The sequence below is a fragment of the Nerophis lumbriciformis genome, linkage group LG13, assembly GCF_033978685.3.
Source record: "Nerophis lumbriciformis linkage group LG13, RoL_Nlum_v2.1, whole genome shotgun sequence".
NCBI classification, from domain to species: Eukaryota; Metazoa; Chordata; class Actinopteri; order Syngnathiformes; family Syngnathidae; genus Nerophis; species Nerophis lumbriciformis.
In genome coordinates this window covers 5,790,011-5,805,642 of record NC_084560.2, presented here as the reverse complement: position 1 = coordinate 5,805,642, position 15,632 = coordinate 5,790,011, and the positions used below count along the sequence as shown (strand labels likewise).

Sequence of the window (15,632 nt, the reverse complement as noted above, 5' to 3'; positions counted from 1 at the left end):
GTTGAAGAAGTCAAGGCTTTTATTTTGTCAACTTGCACCAGAAGTGACATCTGTTGCTTTGCGCTTCAAAGACAGTTGAAGAAGTCAAGGCTTTTATTTTGTCAACTTGCACCAGAAGTGACATCTGTTGCTTTGCCCTTAAAGACAGTTGAAGAAGTCAAGGCTTTTATTTTGTCAACTTGCACCAGATGTAAGAGCAGTTGCTTTGCGCTTCAAAGACAGTTGAAGAAGTCAAGGCTTTTATTTTGTCAACTTGCACCAGAAGTGACATCTGTTGCTTTGCCCTTAAAGACAGTTGAAGAAGTCAAGGCTTTTATTTTGTCAACTTGCACCAGAAGTGACATCTGTTGCTTTGCCCTTAAAGACAGTTGAAGAAGTCAAGGATTTTATTTTGTCAACTTGCACCAGATGTAAGAGCAATTGCTTTGCCCTTAAAGACAGTTGAAGAAGTCAAGGCTTTTATTTTGTCAACTTGCACCAGAAGTGACATCTGTTGCTTTGCGCTTCAAAGACAGTTGAAGAAGTCAAGGCTTTTATTTTGTCAACTTGCACCAGAAGTGACATCTGTTGCTTTGCCCTTAAAGACAGTTGAAGAAGTCAAGGCTTTTATTTTGTCAACTTGCACCAGAAGTGACATCTGTTGCTTTGCCCTTAAAGACAGTTGAAGAAGTCAAGGCTTTTATTTTGTCAACTTGCACCAGAAGTGACATCTGTTGCTTTGCCCTTAAAGACAGTTGAAGAAGTCAAGGCTTTTATTTTGTCAACTGGCACCAGAAGTGACATCTGTTGCTTTGCCCTTAAAGACAGTTGAAGAAGTCAAGGCTTTTATTTTGTCAACTTGCACCAGAAGTGACATCTGTTGCTTTGCCCTTAAAGACAGTTGAAGAAGTCAAGGCTTTTATTTTGTCAACTTGCACCAGAAGTGACATCTGTTGCTTTGCCCTTAAAGACAGTTGAAGAAGTCAAGGCTTTTATTTTGTCAACTTGCACCAGAAGTGACATCTGTTGCTTTGCGCTTCAAAGACAGTTGAAGAAGTCAAGGCTTTTATTTTGTCAACTTGCACCAGAAGTGACATCTGTTGCTTTGCCCTTAAAGACAGTTGAAGAATCAAGGCTTTTATTTTGTCATCTTGCACCAGAAGTGACATCTGTTGCTTTGCCCTTAAAGACAGTTGAAGAAGTCAAGGCTTTTATTTTGTCAACTGGCACCAGAAGTGACATCTGTTGCTTTGCCCTTAAAGACAGTTGAAGAAGTCAAGGCTTTTATTTTGTCAACTTGCACCAGAAGTGACAGCTGTTGCTTTGCGCTTCAAAGACAGTTGATGAAGTCAATGCTTTTATTTTGTCAACTTGCACCAGAAGTGACATCTGTTGCTTTGCCCTTAAAGACAGTTGAAGAAGTCAAGGCTTTTATTTTGTCAACTTGCACCAGATGTAAGAGCAGTTGCTTTGCGCTTCAAAGACAGTTGAAGAAGTCAAGGCTTTTATTTTGTCAACTTGCACCAGAAGTGACATCTGTTGCTTTGCCCTTAAAGACAGTTGAAGAAGTCAAGGCTTTTATTTTGTCAACTTGCACCAGAAGTGACATCTGTTGCTTTGCGCTTCAAAGACAGTTGAAGAAGTCAAGGCTTTTATTTTGTCAACTTGCACCAGAAGTGACATCTGTTGCTTTGCCCTTAAAGACAGTTGAAGAAGTCAAGGCTTTTATTTTGTCAACTTGCACCAGAAGTGACATCTGTGACTTTGCCCTTAAAGACAGTTGAAGAAGTCAAGGCTTTTATTTTGTCAACTTGCACCAGATGTAAGAGCAGTTGCTTTGCGCTTCAAAGACAGTTGAAGAAGTCAAGGCTTTTATTTTGTCAACTTGCACCAGAAGTGACATCTGTTGCTTTGCCCTTAAAGACAGTTGAAGAAGTCAAGGCTTTTATTTTGTCAACTTGCACCAGAAGTGACATCTGTTGCTTTGCCCTTAAAGACAGTTGAAGAAGTCAAGGCTTTTATTTTGTCAACTTGCACCAGAAGTGACATCTGTTGCTTTGCCCTTAAAGACAGTTGAAGAAGTCAAGGCTTTTATTTTGTCAACTTGCACCAGATGTAAGAGCAGTTGCTTTGCGCTTCAAAGACAGTTGAAGAAGTCAAGGCTTTTATTTTGTCAACTTGCACCAGAAGTGACATCTGTTGCTTTGCCCTTAAAGACAGTTGAAGAAGTCAAGGCTTTTATTTTGTCAACTTGCACCAGAAGTGACATCTGTTGCTTTGCCCTTAAAGACAGTTGAAGAAGTCAAGGCTTTTATTTTGTCAACTTGCACCAGAAGTGACATCTGTTGCTTTGTCCTTAAAGACAGTTGAAGAAGTCAAGGCTTTTATTTTGTCAACTTGCACCAGAAGTGACATCTGTTGCTTTGCCCTTAAAGACAGTTGAAGAAGTCAAGGCTTTTATTTTGTCAACTTGCACCAGAAGTGACATCTGTTGCTTTGCCCTTAAAGACAGTTGAAGAAGTCAAGGCTTTTATTTTGTCAACTTGCACCAGATGTAAGAGCAGTTGCTTTGCGCTTCAAAGACAGTTGAAGAAGTCAAGGCTTTTATTTTGTCAACTTGCACCAGAAGTGACATCTGTTGCTTTGCCCTTAAAGACAGTTGAAGAAGTCAAGGCTTTTATTTTGTCAACTTGCACCAGAAGTGACATCTGTTGCTTTGCCCTTAAAGACAGTTGAAGAAGTCAAGGCTTTTATTTTGTCAACTTGCACCAGATGTAAGAGCAGTTGCTTTGCGCTTCAAAGACAGTTGAAGAAGTCAAGGCTTTTATTTTGTCAACTTGCACCAGAAGTGACATCTGTTGCTTTGCCCTTAAAGACAGTTGAAGAAGTCAAGGCTTTTATTTTGTCAACTTGCACCAGAAGTGACATCTGTTGCTTTGCCCTTAAAGACAGTTGAAGAAGTCAAGGCTTTTATTTTGTCAACTTGCACCAGAAGTGACATCTGTTGCTTTGTCCTTAAAGACAGTTGAAGAAGTCAAGGCTTTTATTTTGTCAACTTGCACCAGAAGTGACATCTGTTGCTTTGCCCTTAAAGACAGTTGAAGAAGTCAAGGCTTTTATTTTGTCAACTTGCACCAGATGTAAGAGCAGTTGCTTTGCGCTTCAAAGACAGTTGAAGAAGTCAAGGCTTTTATTTTGTCAACTTGCACCAGAAGTGACATCTGTTGCTTTGCCCTTAAAGACAGTTGAAGAAGTCAAGGCTTTTATTTTGTCAACTTGCACCAGATGTAAGAGCAGTTGCTTTGCGCTTCAAAGACAGTTGAAGAAGTCAAGGCTTTTATTTTGTCAACTTGCACCAGAAGTGACATCTGTGACTTTGCCCTTAAAGACAGTTGAAGAAGTCAAGGCTTTTATTTTGTCAACTTGCACCAGAAGTGACATCTGTTGCTTTGCCCTTAAAGACAGTTGAAGAAGTCAAGGCTTTTATTTTGTCAACTTGCACCAGAAGTGACATCTGTTGCTTTGCCCTTAAAGACAGTTGAAGAAGTCAAGGCTTTTATTTTGTCAACTTGCACCAGATGTAAGAGCAGTTGCTTTGCGCTTCAAAGACAGTTGAAGAAGTCAAGGCTTTTATTTTGTCAACTTGCACCAGAAGTGACATCTGTTGCTTTGCCCTTAAAGACAGTTGAAGAAGTCAAGGCTTTTATTTTGTCAACTTGCACCAGAAGTGACATCTGTTGCTTTGCCCTTAAAGACAGTTGAAGACGTCAAGGCTTTTATTTTGTCAACTTGCACCAGAAGTGACATCTGTTGCTTTGCCCTTAAAGACAGTTGAAGAAGTCAAGGCTTTTATTTTGTCAACTTGCACCAGATGTAAGAGCAGTTGCTTTGCCCTTAAAGACAGTTGAAGAAGTCAAGGCTTTTATTTTGTCAACTTGCACCAGATGTAAGAGCAGTTGCTTTGCGCTTCAAAGACAGTTGAAGAAGTCAAGGCTTTTATTTTGTCAACTTGCACCAGAAGTGACAGCTGTTGCTTTGCCCTTAAAGACAGTTGAAGAAGTCAAGGCTTTTATTTTGTCAACTTGCACCAGAAGTGACATCTGTTGCTTTGCCCTTAAAGACAGTTGAAGAAGTCAAGGCTTTTATTTTGTCAACTTGCACCAGAAGTGACATCTGTTGCTTTGCCCTTAAAGACAGTTGAAGAAGTCAAGGCTTTTATTTTGTCAACTTGCACCAGATGTAAGAGCAGTTGCTTTGCGCTTCAAAGACAGTTGAAGAAGTCAAGGCTTTTATTTTGTCAACTTGCACCAGAAGTGACATCTGTTGCTTTGCCCTTAAAGACAGTTGAAGAAGTCAAGGCTTTTATTTTGTCAACTTGCACCAGAAGTGACATCTGTTGCTTTGCCCTTCAAGACAGTTGAAGAAGTCAAGGCTTTTATTTTGTCAACTTGCACCAGAAGTGACATCTGTTGCTTTGCCCTTAAAGACAGTTGAAGACGTCAAGGCTTTTATTTTGTCAACTTGCACCAGAAGTGACATCTGTTGCTTTGCCCTTAAAGACAGTTGAAGAAGTCAAGGCTTTTATTTTGTCAACTTGCACCAGAAGTGACATCTGTTGCTTTGCGCTTAAAGACAGTTGAAGAAGTCAAGGCTTTTATTTTGTCAACTTGCACCAGATGTAAGAGCAGTTGCTTTGCGCTTCAAAGACAGTTGAAGATGTCAAGGCTTTTATTTTGTCAACTTGCACCAGAAGTGACATCTGTTGCTTTGCCCTTAAAGACAGTTGAAGAAGTCAAGGCTTTTATTTTGTCAACTTGCACCAGAAGTGACATCTGTTGCTTTGCCCTTAAAGACAGTTGAAGAAGTCAAGGCTTTTATTTTGTCAACTTGCACCAGAAGTGACATCTGTTGCTTTGCCCTTAAAGACAGTTGAAGACGTCAAGGCTTTTATTTTGTCAACTTGCACCAGAAGTGACATCTGTTGCTTTGCCCTTAAAGACAGTTGAAAAATCAAGGCTTTTATTTTGTCAATTTGCACCAGAAGTGACATCTGTTGCTTTGCCCTTAAAGACAGTTGAAGAAGTCAAGGCTTTTATTTTGTCAACTTGCACCAGAAGTGACATCTGTTGCTTTGCCCTTAAAGACAGTTGAAGACGTCAAGGCTTTTATTTTGTCAACTTGCACCAGAAGTGACAGCTGTTGCTTTGTCCTTAAAGACAGTTGAAGAAGTCAAGGCTTTTATTTTGTCAACTTGCACCAGAAGTGACAGCTGTTGCTTTGCCCTTAAAGACAGTTGAAGAAGTCAAGGCTTTTATTTTGTCAACTTGCACCAGAAGTGACATCTGTTGCTTTGCCCTTAAAGACAGTTGAAGAAGTCAAGGCTTTTATTTTGTCAACTTGCACCAGAAGTGACATCTGTTGCTTTGCCCTTAAAGACGGTTGAAGAAGTCAAGGCTTTTATTTTGTCAACTTGCACCAGAAGTGACATCTGTTGCTTTGCCCTTAAAGACGGTTGAAGAAGTCAAGGCTTTTATTTTGTCAACTTGCACCAGAAGTGACATCTGTTGCTTTGCCCTTAAAGACGGTTGAAGAAGTCAAGGCTTTTATTTTGTCAACTTGCACCAGAAGTGACATCTGTTGCTTTGCCCTTAAAGACAGTTGAAGAAGTCAAGGCTTTTATTTTGTCAACTTGCACCAGAAGTGACATCTGTTGCTTTGCCCTTAAAGACAGTTGAAGAAGTCAAGGCTTTTATTTTGTCAACTTGCACCAGAAGTGACATCTGTTGCTTTGCCCTTAAAGACAGTTGAAGAAGTCAAGGCTTTTATTTTGTCAACTTGCACCAGAAGTGACATCTGTTGCTTTGCCCTTCAAGACAGTTGAAGAAGTCAAGGCTTTTATTTTGTCAACTTGCACCAGAAGTGACATCTGTTGCTTTGCGCTTCAAAGACAGTTGAAGAAGTCAAGGCTTTTATTTTGTCAACTTGCACCAGAAGTGACATCTGTTGCTTTGCGCTTCAAAGACAGTTGAAGAAGTCAAGGCTTTTATTTTGTCAACTTGCACCAGAAGTGACATCTGTTGCTTTGCCCTTAAAGACAGTTGAAGAAGTCAAGGCTTTTATTTTGTCAACTTGCACCAGAAGTGACATCTGTTGCTTTGCCCTTAAAGACAGTTGAAGAAGTCAAGGCTTTTATTTTGTCAACTTGCACCAGAAGTGACATCTGTTGCTTTGCCCTTAAAGACAGTTGAAGAAGTCAAGGCTTTTATTTTGTCAACTTGCACCAGAAGTGACATCTGTTGCTTTGCCCTTAAAGACAGTTGAAGAAGTCAAGGCTTTTATTTTGTCAACTTGCACCAGAAGTGACATCTGTTGCTTTGCCCTTAAAGACAGTTGAAGAAGTCAAGGCTTTTATTTTGTCAACTTGCACCAGAAGTGACATCTGTTGCTTTGCCCTTAAAGACAGTTGAAGAATCAAGGCTTTTATTTTGTCAATTTGCACCAGATGTAAGAGCAGTTGCTTTGCGCTTCAAAGACAGTTGAAGAAGTCAAGGCTTTTATTTTGTCAACTTGCACCAGAAGATACAGCTGTTGCTTTGCCCTTAAAGACAGTTGAAGAAGTCAAGGCTTTTATTTTGTCAACTGGCACCAGAAGTGACATCTGTTGCTTTGCCCTTAAAGACAGTTGAAGAAGTCAAGGCTTTTATTTTGTCAACGTGCACCAGAAGTGACATCTGTTGCTTTGCGCTTCAAAGACAGTTGAAGAAGTCAAGGCTTTTATTTTGTCAACTTGCACCAGAAGTGACATCTGTTGCTTTGCCCTTAAAGACAGTTGAAGAAGTCAAGGCTTTTATTTTGTCAACTTGCACCAGATGTAAGAGCAGTTGCTTTGCGCTTCAAAGACAGTTGAAGAAGTCAAGGCTTTTATTTTGTCAACTTGCACCAGAAGTGACATCTGTTGCTTTGCGCTTAAAGACAGTTGAAGAAGTCAAGGCTTTTATTTTGTCAACTTGCACCAGAAGTGACATCTGTTGCTTTGCCCTTAAAGACAGTTGAAGAAGTCAAGGCTTTTATTTTGTCAACTTGCACAAGAAGTGACATCTGTTGCTTTGCCCTTAAAGACAGTTGAAGACGTCAAGGCTTTTATTTTGTCAACTTGCACCAGAAGTGACATCTGTTGCTTTGCCCTTAAAGACAGTTGAAGAAGTCAAGGCTTTTATTTTGTCAACTTGCACCAGATGTAAGAGCAGTTGCTTTGCCCTTAAAGACAGTTGAAGAAGTCAAGGCTTTTATTTTGTCAACTTGCACCAGATGTAAGAGCAGTTGCTTTGCGCTTCAAAGACAGTTGAAGAAGTCAAGGCTTTTATTTTGTCAACTTGCACCAGAAGTGACAGCTGTTGCTTTGCCCTTAAAGACAGTTGAAGAAGTCAAGGCTTTTATTTTGTCAACTTGCACCAGAAGTGACATCTGTTGCTTTGCCCTTAAAGACAGTTGAAGAAGTCAAGGCTTTTATTTTGTCAACTTGCACCAGAAGTGACATCTGTTGCTTTGCCCTTAAAGACAGTTGAAGAAGTCAAGGCTTTTATTTTGTCAACTTGCACCAGATGTAAGAGCAGTTGCTTTGCGCTTCAAAGACAGTTGAAGAAGTCAAGGCTTTTATTTTGTCAACTTGCACCAGAAGTGACATCTGTTGCTTTGCCCTTAAAGACAGTTGAAGAAGTCAAGGCTTTTATTTTGTCAACTTGCACCAGAAGTGACATCTGTTGCTTTGCCCTTCAAGACAGTTGAAGAAGTCAAGGCTTTTATTTTGTCAACTTGCACCAGAAGTGACATCTGTTGCTTTGCCCTTAAAGACAGTTGAAGACGTCAAGGCTTTTATTTTGTCAACTTGCACCAGAAGTGACATCTGTTGCTTTGCCCTTAAAGACAGTTGAAGAAGTCAAGGCTTTTATTTTGTCAACTTGCACCAGAAGTGACATCTGTTGCTTTGCGCTTAAAGACAGTTGAAGAAGTCAAGGCTTTTATTTTGTCAACTTGCACCAGATGTAAGAGCAGTTGCTTTGCGCTTCAAAGACAGTTGAAGATGTCAAGGCTTTTATTTTGTCAACTTGCACCAGAAGTGACATCTGTTGCTTTGCCCTTAAAGACAGTTGAAGAAGTCAAGGCTTTTATTTTGTCAACTTGCACCAGAAGTGACATCTGTTGCTTTGCCCTTAAAGACAGTTGAAGAAGTCAAGGCTTTTATTTTGTCAACTTGCACCAGAAGTGACATCTGTTGCTTTGCCCTTAAAGACAGTTGAAGACGTCAAGGCTTTTATTTTGTCAACTTGCACCAGAAGTGACATCTGTTGCTTTGCCCTTAAAGACAGTTGAAAAATCAAGGCTTTTATTTTGTCAATTTGCACCAGAAGTGACATCTGTTGCTTTGCCCTTAAAGACAGTTGAAGAAGTCAAGGCTTTTATTTTGTCAACTTGCACCAGAAGTGACATCTGTTGCTTTGCCCTTAAAGACAGTTGAAGACGTCAAGGCTTTTATTTTGTCAACTTGCACCAGAAGTGACAGCTGTTGCTTTGTCCTTAAAGACAGTTGAAGAAGTCAAGGCTTTTATTTTGTCAACTTGCACCAGAAGTGACAGCTGTTGCTTTGCCCTTAAAGACAGTTGAAGAAGTCAAGGCTTTTATTTTGTCAACTTGCACCAGAAGTGACATCTGTTGCTTTGCCCTTAAAGACAGTTGAAGAAGTCAAGGCTTTTATTTTGTCAACTTGCACCAGAAGTGACATCTGTTGCTTTGCCCTTAAAGACGGTTGAAGAAGTCAAGGCTTTTATTTTGTCAACTTGCACCAGAAGTGACATCTGTTGCTTTGCCCTTAAAGACGGTTGAAGAAGTCAAGGCTTTTATTTTGTCAACTTGCACCAGAAGTGACATCTGTTGCTTTGCCCTTAAAGACAGTTGAAGAAGTCAAGGCTTTTATTTTGTCAACTTGCACCAGAAGTGACATCTGTTGCTTTGCCCTTAAAGACAGTTGAAGAAGTCAAGGCTTTTATTTTGTCAACTTGCACCAGAAGTGACATCTGTTGCTTTGCCCTTAAAGACAGTTGAAGAAGTCAAGGCTTTTATTTTGTCAACTTGCACCAGAAGTGACATCTGTTGCTTTGCCCTTCAAGACAGTTGAAGAAATCAAGGCTTTTATTTTGTCAACTTGCACCAGAAGTGACATCTGTTGCTTTGCGCTTCAAAGACAGTTGAAGAAGTCAAGGCTTTTATTTTGTCAACTTGCACCAGAAGTGACATCTGTTGCTTTGCGCTTCAAAGACAGTTGAAGAAGTCAAGGCTTTTATTTTGTCAACTTGCACCAGAAGTGACATCTGTTGCTTTGCCCTTAAAGACAGTTGAAGAAGTCAAGGCTTTTATTTTGTCAACTTGCACCAGAAGTGACATCTGTTGCTTTGCCCTTAAAGACAGTTGAAGAAGTCAAGGCTTTTATTTTGTCAACTTGCACCAGAAGTGACATCTGTTGCTTTGCCCTTAAAGACAGTTGAAGAAGTCAAGGCTTTTATTTTGTCAACTTGCACCAGAAGTGACATCTGTTGCTTTGCCCTTAAAGACAGTTGAAGAAGTCAAGGCTTTTATTTTGTCAACTTGCACCAGAAGTGACATCTGTTGCTTTGCCCTTAAAGACAGTTGAAGAAGTCAAGGCTTTTATTTTGTCAACTTGCACCAGAAGTGACATCTGTTGCTTTGCCCTTAAAGACAGTTGAAGAATCAAGGCTTTTATTTTGTCAATTTGCACCAGATGTAAGAGCAGTTGCTTTGCGCTTCAAAGACAGTTGAAGAAGTCAAGGCTTTTATTTTGTCAACTTGCACCAGAAGATACAGCTGTTGCTTTGCCCTTAAAGACAGTTGAAGAAGTCAAGGCTTTTATTTTGTCAACTGGCACCAGAAGTGACATCTGTTGCTTTGCCCTTAAAGACAGTTGAAGAAGTCAAGGCTTTTATTTTGTCAACGTGCACCAGAAGTGACATCTGTTGCTTTGCGCTTCAAAGACAGTTGAAGAAGTCAAGGCTTTTATTTTGTCAACTTGCACCAGAAGTGACATCTGTTGCTTTGCCCTTAAAGACAGTTGAAGAAGTCAAGGCTTTTATTTTGTCAACTTGCACCAGATGTAAGAGCAGTTGCTTTGCGCTTCAAAGACAGTTGAAGAAGTCAAGGCTTTTATTTTGTCAACTTGCACCAGAAGTGACATCTGTTGCTTTGCGCTTAAAGACAGTTGAAGAAGTCAAGGCTTTTATTTTGTCAACTTGCACCAGAAGTGACATCTGTTGCTTTGCCCTTAAAGACAGTTGAAGAAGTCAAGGCTTTTATTTTGTCAACTTGCACCAGAAGTGACATCTGTTGCTTTGCCCTTAAAGACAGTTGAAGAAGTCAAGGCTTTTATTTTGTCAACTTGCACCAGAAGTGACATCTGTTGCTTTGCCCTTAAAGACAGTTGAAGAAGTCAAGGCTTTTATTTTGTCAACTGGCACCAGAAGTGACATCTGTTGCTTTGCCCTTAAAGACAGTTGAAGAAGTCAAGGCTTTTATTTTGTCAACTTGCACCAGAAGTGACATCTGTTGCTTTGCCCTTAAAGACAGTTGAAGAAGTCAAGGCTTTTATTTTGTCAACTTGCACCAGAAGTGACATCTGTTGCTTTGCCCTTAAAGACAGTTGAAGAAGTCAAGGCTTTTATTTTGTCAACTTGCACCAGAAGTGACATCTGTTGCTTTGCGCTTCAAAGACAGTTGAAGAAGTCAAGGCTTTTATTTTGTCAACTTGCACCAGAAGTGACATCTGTTGCTTTGCCCTTAAAGACAGTTGAAGAATCAAGGCTTTTATTTTGTCATCTTGCACCAGAAGTGACATCTGTTGCTTTGCCCTTAAAGACAGTTGAAGAAGTCAAGGCTTTTATTTTGTCAACTGGCACCAGAAGTGACATCTGTTGCTTTGCCCTTAAAGACAGTTGAAGAAGTCAAGGCTTTTATTTTGTCAACTTGCACCAGAAGTGACAGCTGTTGCTTTGCCCTTAAAGACAGTTGAAGAAGTCAAGGCTTTTATTTTGTCATCTTGCACCAGAAGTGACATCTGTTGCTTTGCCCTTAAAGACAGTTGAAGAAGTCAAGGCTTTTATTTTGTCAACTGGCACCAGAAGTGACATCTGTTGCTTTGCCCTTAAAGACAGTTGAAGAAGTCAAGGCTTTTATTTTGTCAACTTGCACCAGAAGTGACAGCTGTTGCTTTGCGCTTCAAAGACAGTTGATGAAGTCAATGCTTTTATTTTGTCAACTTGCACCAGAAGTGACATCTGTTGCTTTGCCCTTAAAGACAGTTGAAGAAGTCAAGGCTTTTATTTTGTCAACTTGCACCAGATGTAAGAGCAGTTGCTTTGCGCTTCAAAGACAGTTGAAGAAGTCAAGGCTTTTATTTTGTCAACTTGCACCAGAAGTGACATCTGTTGCTTTGCCCTTAAAGACAGTTGAAGAAGTCAAGGCTTTTATTTTGTCAACTTGCACCAGAAGTGACATCTGTTGCTTTGCGCTTCAAAGACAGTTGAAGAAGTCAAGGCTTTTATTTTGTCAACTTGCACCAGAAGTGACATCTGTTGCTTTGCCCTTAAAGACAGTTGAAGAAGTCAAGGCTTTTATTTTGTCAACTTGCACCAGAAGTGACATCTGTGACTTTGCCCTTAAAGACAGTTGAAGAAGTCAAGGCTTTTATTTTGTCAACTTGCACCAGATGTAAGAGCAGTTGCTTTGCGCTTCAAAGACAGTTGAAGAAGTCAAGGCTTTTATTTTGTCAACTTGCACCAGAAGTGACATCTGTTGCTTTGCCCTTAAAGACAGTTGAAGAAGTCAAGGCTTTTATTTTGTCAACTTGCACCAGAAGTGACATCTGTTGCTTTGCCCTTAAAGACAGTTGAAGAAGTCAAGGCTTTTATTTTGTCAACTTGCACCAGAAGTGACATCTGTTGCTTTGCCCTTAAAGACAGTTGAAGAAGTCAAGGCTTTTATTTTGTCAACTTGCACCAGATGTAAGAGCAGTTGCTTTGCGCTTCAAAGACAGTTGAAGAAGTCAAGGCTTTTATTTTGTCAACTTGCACCAGAAGTGACATCTGTTGCTTTGCCCTTAAAGACAGTTGAAGAAGTCAAGGCTTTTATTTTGTCAACTTGCACCAGAAGTGACATCTGTTGCTTTGCCCTTAAAGACAGTTGAAGAAGTCAAGGCTTTTATTTTGTCAACTTGCACCAGAAGTGACATCTGTTGCTTTGTCCTTAAAGACAGTTGAAGAAGTCAAGGCTTTTATTTTGTCAACTTGCACCAGAAGTGACATCTGTTGCTTTGCCCTTAAAGACAGTTGAAGAAGTCAAGGCTTTTATTTTGTCAACTTGCACCAGAAGTGACATCTGTTGCTTTGCCCTTAAAGACAGTTGAAGAAGTCAAGGCTTTTATTTTGTCAACTTGCACCAGATGTAAGAGCAGTTGCTTTGCGCTTCAAAGACAGTTGAAGAAGTCAAGGCTTTTATTTTGTCAACTTGCACCAGAAGTGACATCTGTTGCTTTGCCCTTAAAGACAGTTGAAGAAGTCAAGGCTTTTATTTTGTCAACTTGCACCAGAAGTGACATCTGTTGCTTTGCCCTTAAAGACAGTTGAAGAAGTCAAGGCTTTTATTTTGTCAACTTGCACCAGATGTAAGAGCAGTTGCTTTGCGCTTCAAAGACAGTTGAAGAAGTCAAGGCTTTTATTTTGTCAACTTGCACCAGAAGTGACATCTGTTGCTTTGCCCTTAAAGACAGTTGAAGAAGTCAAGGCTTTTATTTTGTCAACTTGCACCAGAAGTGACATCTGTTGCTTTGCCCTTAAAGACAGTTGAAGAAGTCAAGGCTTTTATTTTGTCAACTTGCACCAGAAGTGACATCTGTTGCTTTGTCCTTAAAGACAGTTGAAGAAGTCAAGGCTTTTATTTTGTCAACTTGCACCAGAAGTGACATCTGTTGCTTTGCCCTTAAAGACAGTTGAAGAAGTCAAGGCTTTTATTTTGTCAACTTGCACCAGATGTAAGAGCAGTTGCTTTGCGCTTCAAAGACAGTTGAAGAAGTCAAGGCTTTTATTTTGTCAACTTGCACCAGAAGTGACATCTGTTGCTTTGCCCTTAAAGACAGTTGAAGAAGTCAAGGCTTTTATTTTGTCAACTTGCACCAGATGTAAGAGCAGTTGCTTTGCGCTTCAAAGACAGTTGAAGAAGTCAAGGCTTTTATTTTGTCAACTTGCACCAGAAGTGACATCTGTGACTTTGCCCTTAAAGACAGTTGAAGAAGTCAAGGCTTTTATTTTGTCAACTTGCACCAGAAGTGACATCTGTTGCTTTGCCCTTAAAGACAGTTGAAGAAGTCAAGGCTTTTATTTTGTCAACTTGCACCAGAAGTGACATCTGTTGCTTTGCCCTTAAAGACAGTTGAAGAAGTCAAGGCTTTTATTTTGTCAACTTGCACCAGATGTAAGAGCAGTTGCTTTGCGCTTCAAAGACAGTTGAAGAAGTCAAGGCTTTTATTTTGTCAACTTGCACCAGAAGTGACATCTGTTGCTTTGCCCTTAAAGACAGTTGAAGAAGTCAAGGCTTTTATTTTGTCAACTTGCACCAGAAGTGACATCTGTTGCTTTGCCCTTAAAGACAGTTGAAGACGTCAAGGCTTTTATTTTGTCAACTTGCACCAGAAGTGACATCTGTTGCTTTGCCCTTAAAGACAGTTGAAGAAGTCAAGGCTTTTATTTTGTCAACTTGCACCAGATGTAAGAGCAGTTGCTTTGCCCTTAAAGACAGTTGAAGAAGTCAAGGCTTTTATTTTGTCAACTTGCACCAGATGTAAGAGCAGTTGCTTTGCGCTTCAAAGACAGTTGAAGAAGTCAAGGCTTTTATTTTGTCAACTTGCACCAGAAGTGACAGCTGTTGCTTTGCCCTTAAAGACAGTTGAAGAAGTCAAGGCTTTTATTTTGTCAACTTGCACCAGAAGTGACATCTGTTGCTTTGCCCTTAAAGACAGTTGAAGAAGTCAAGGCTTTTATTTTGTCAACTTGCACCAGAAGTGACATCTGTTGCTTTGCCCTTAAAGACAGTTGAAGAAGTCAAGGCTTTTATTTTGTCAACTTGCACCAGATGTAAGAGCAGTTGCTTTGCGCTTCAAAGACAGTTGAAGAAGTCAAGGCTTTTATTTTGTCAACTTGCACCAGAAGTGACATCTGTTGCTTTGCCCTTAAAGACAGTTGAAGAAGTCAAGGCTTTTATTTTGTCAACTTGCACCAGAAGTGACATCTGTTGCTTTGCCCTTCAAGACAGTTGAAGAAGTCAAGGCTTTTATTTTGTCAACTTGCACCAGAAGTGACATCTGTTGCTTTGCCCTTAAAGACAGTTGAAGACGTCAAGGCTTTTATTTTGTCAACTTGCACCAGAAGTGACATCTGTTGCTTTGCCCTTAAAGACAGTTGAAGAAGTCAAGGCTTTTATTTTGTCAACTTGCACCAGAAGTGACATCTGTTGCTTTGCGCTTAAAGACAGTTGAAGAAGTCAAGGCTTTTATTTTGTCAACTTGCACCAGATGTAAGAGCAGTTGCTTTGCGCTTCAAAGACAGTTGAAGATGTCAAGGCTTTTATTTTGTCAACTTGCACCAGAAGTGACATCTGTTGCTTTGCCCTTAAAGACAGTTGAAGAAGTCAAGGCTTTTATTTTGTCAACTTGCACCAGAAGTGACATCTGTTGCTTTGCCCTTAAAGACAGTTGAAGAAGTCAAGGCTTTTATTTTGTCAACTTGCACCAGAAGTGACATCTGTTGCTTTGCCCTTAAAGACAGTTGAAGACGTCAAGGCTTTTATTTTGTCAACTTGCACCAGAAGTGACATCTGTTGCTTTGCCCTTAAAGACAGTTGAAAAATCAAGGCTTTTATTTTGTCAATTTGCACCAGAAGTGACATCTGTTGCTTTGCCCTTAAAGACAGTTGAAGAAGTCAAGGCTTTTATTTTGTCAACTTGCACCAGAAGTGACATCTGTTGCTTTGCCCTTAAAGACAGTTGAAGACGTCAAGGCTTTTATTTTGTCAACTTGCACCAGAAGTGACAGCTGTTGCTTTGTCCTTAAAGACAGTTGAAGAAGTCAAGGCTTTTATTTTGTCAACTTGCACCAGAAGTGACAGCTGTTGCTTTGCCCTTAAAGACAGTTGAAGAAGTCAAGGCTTTTATTTTGTCAACTTGCACCAGAAGTGACATCTGTTGCTTTGCCCTTAAAGACAGTTGAAGAAGTCAAGGCTTTTATTTTGTCAACTTGCACCAGAAGTGACATCTGTTGCTTTGCCCTTAAAGACGGTTGAAGAAGTCAAGGCTTTTATTTTGTCAACTTGCACCAGAAGTGACATCTGTTGCTTTGCCCTTAAAGACGGTTGAAGAAGTCAAGGCTTTTATTTTGTCAACTTGCACCAGAAGTGACATCTGTTGCTTTGCCCTTAAAGACGGTTGAAGAAGTCAAGGCTTTTATTTTGTCAACTTGCACCAGAAGTGACATCTGTTGCTTTGCCCTTAAAGACAGTTGAAGAAGTCAAGGCTTTTATTTTGTCAACTTGCACCAGAAGTG

The 15,632-nt window shown here is 40.0% G+C and overlaps 1 protein-coding gene across 3 annotated transcripts in view; it reads right to left on the bottom strand.

Annotated features, from left to right (window-relative positions):
* fap (fibroblast activation protein, alpha) overlaps nt 1–15,632 on the bottom strand; it is a 145,955-nt gene that overhangs the window by 26,592 nt on the left and 103,731 nt on the right. The window lies entirely within an intron of this gene.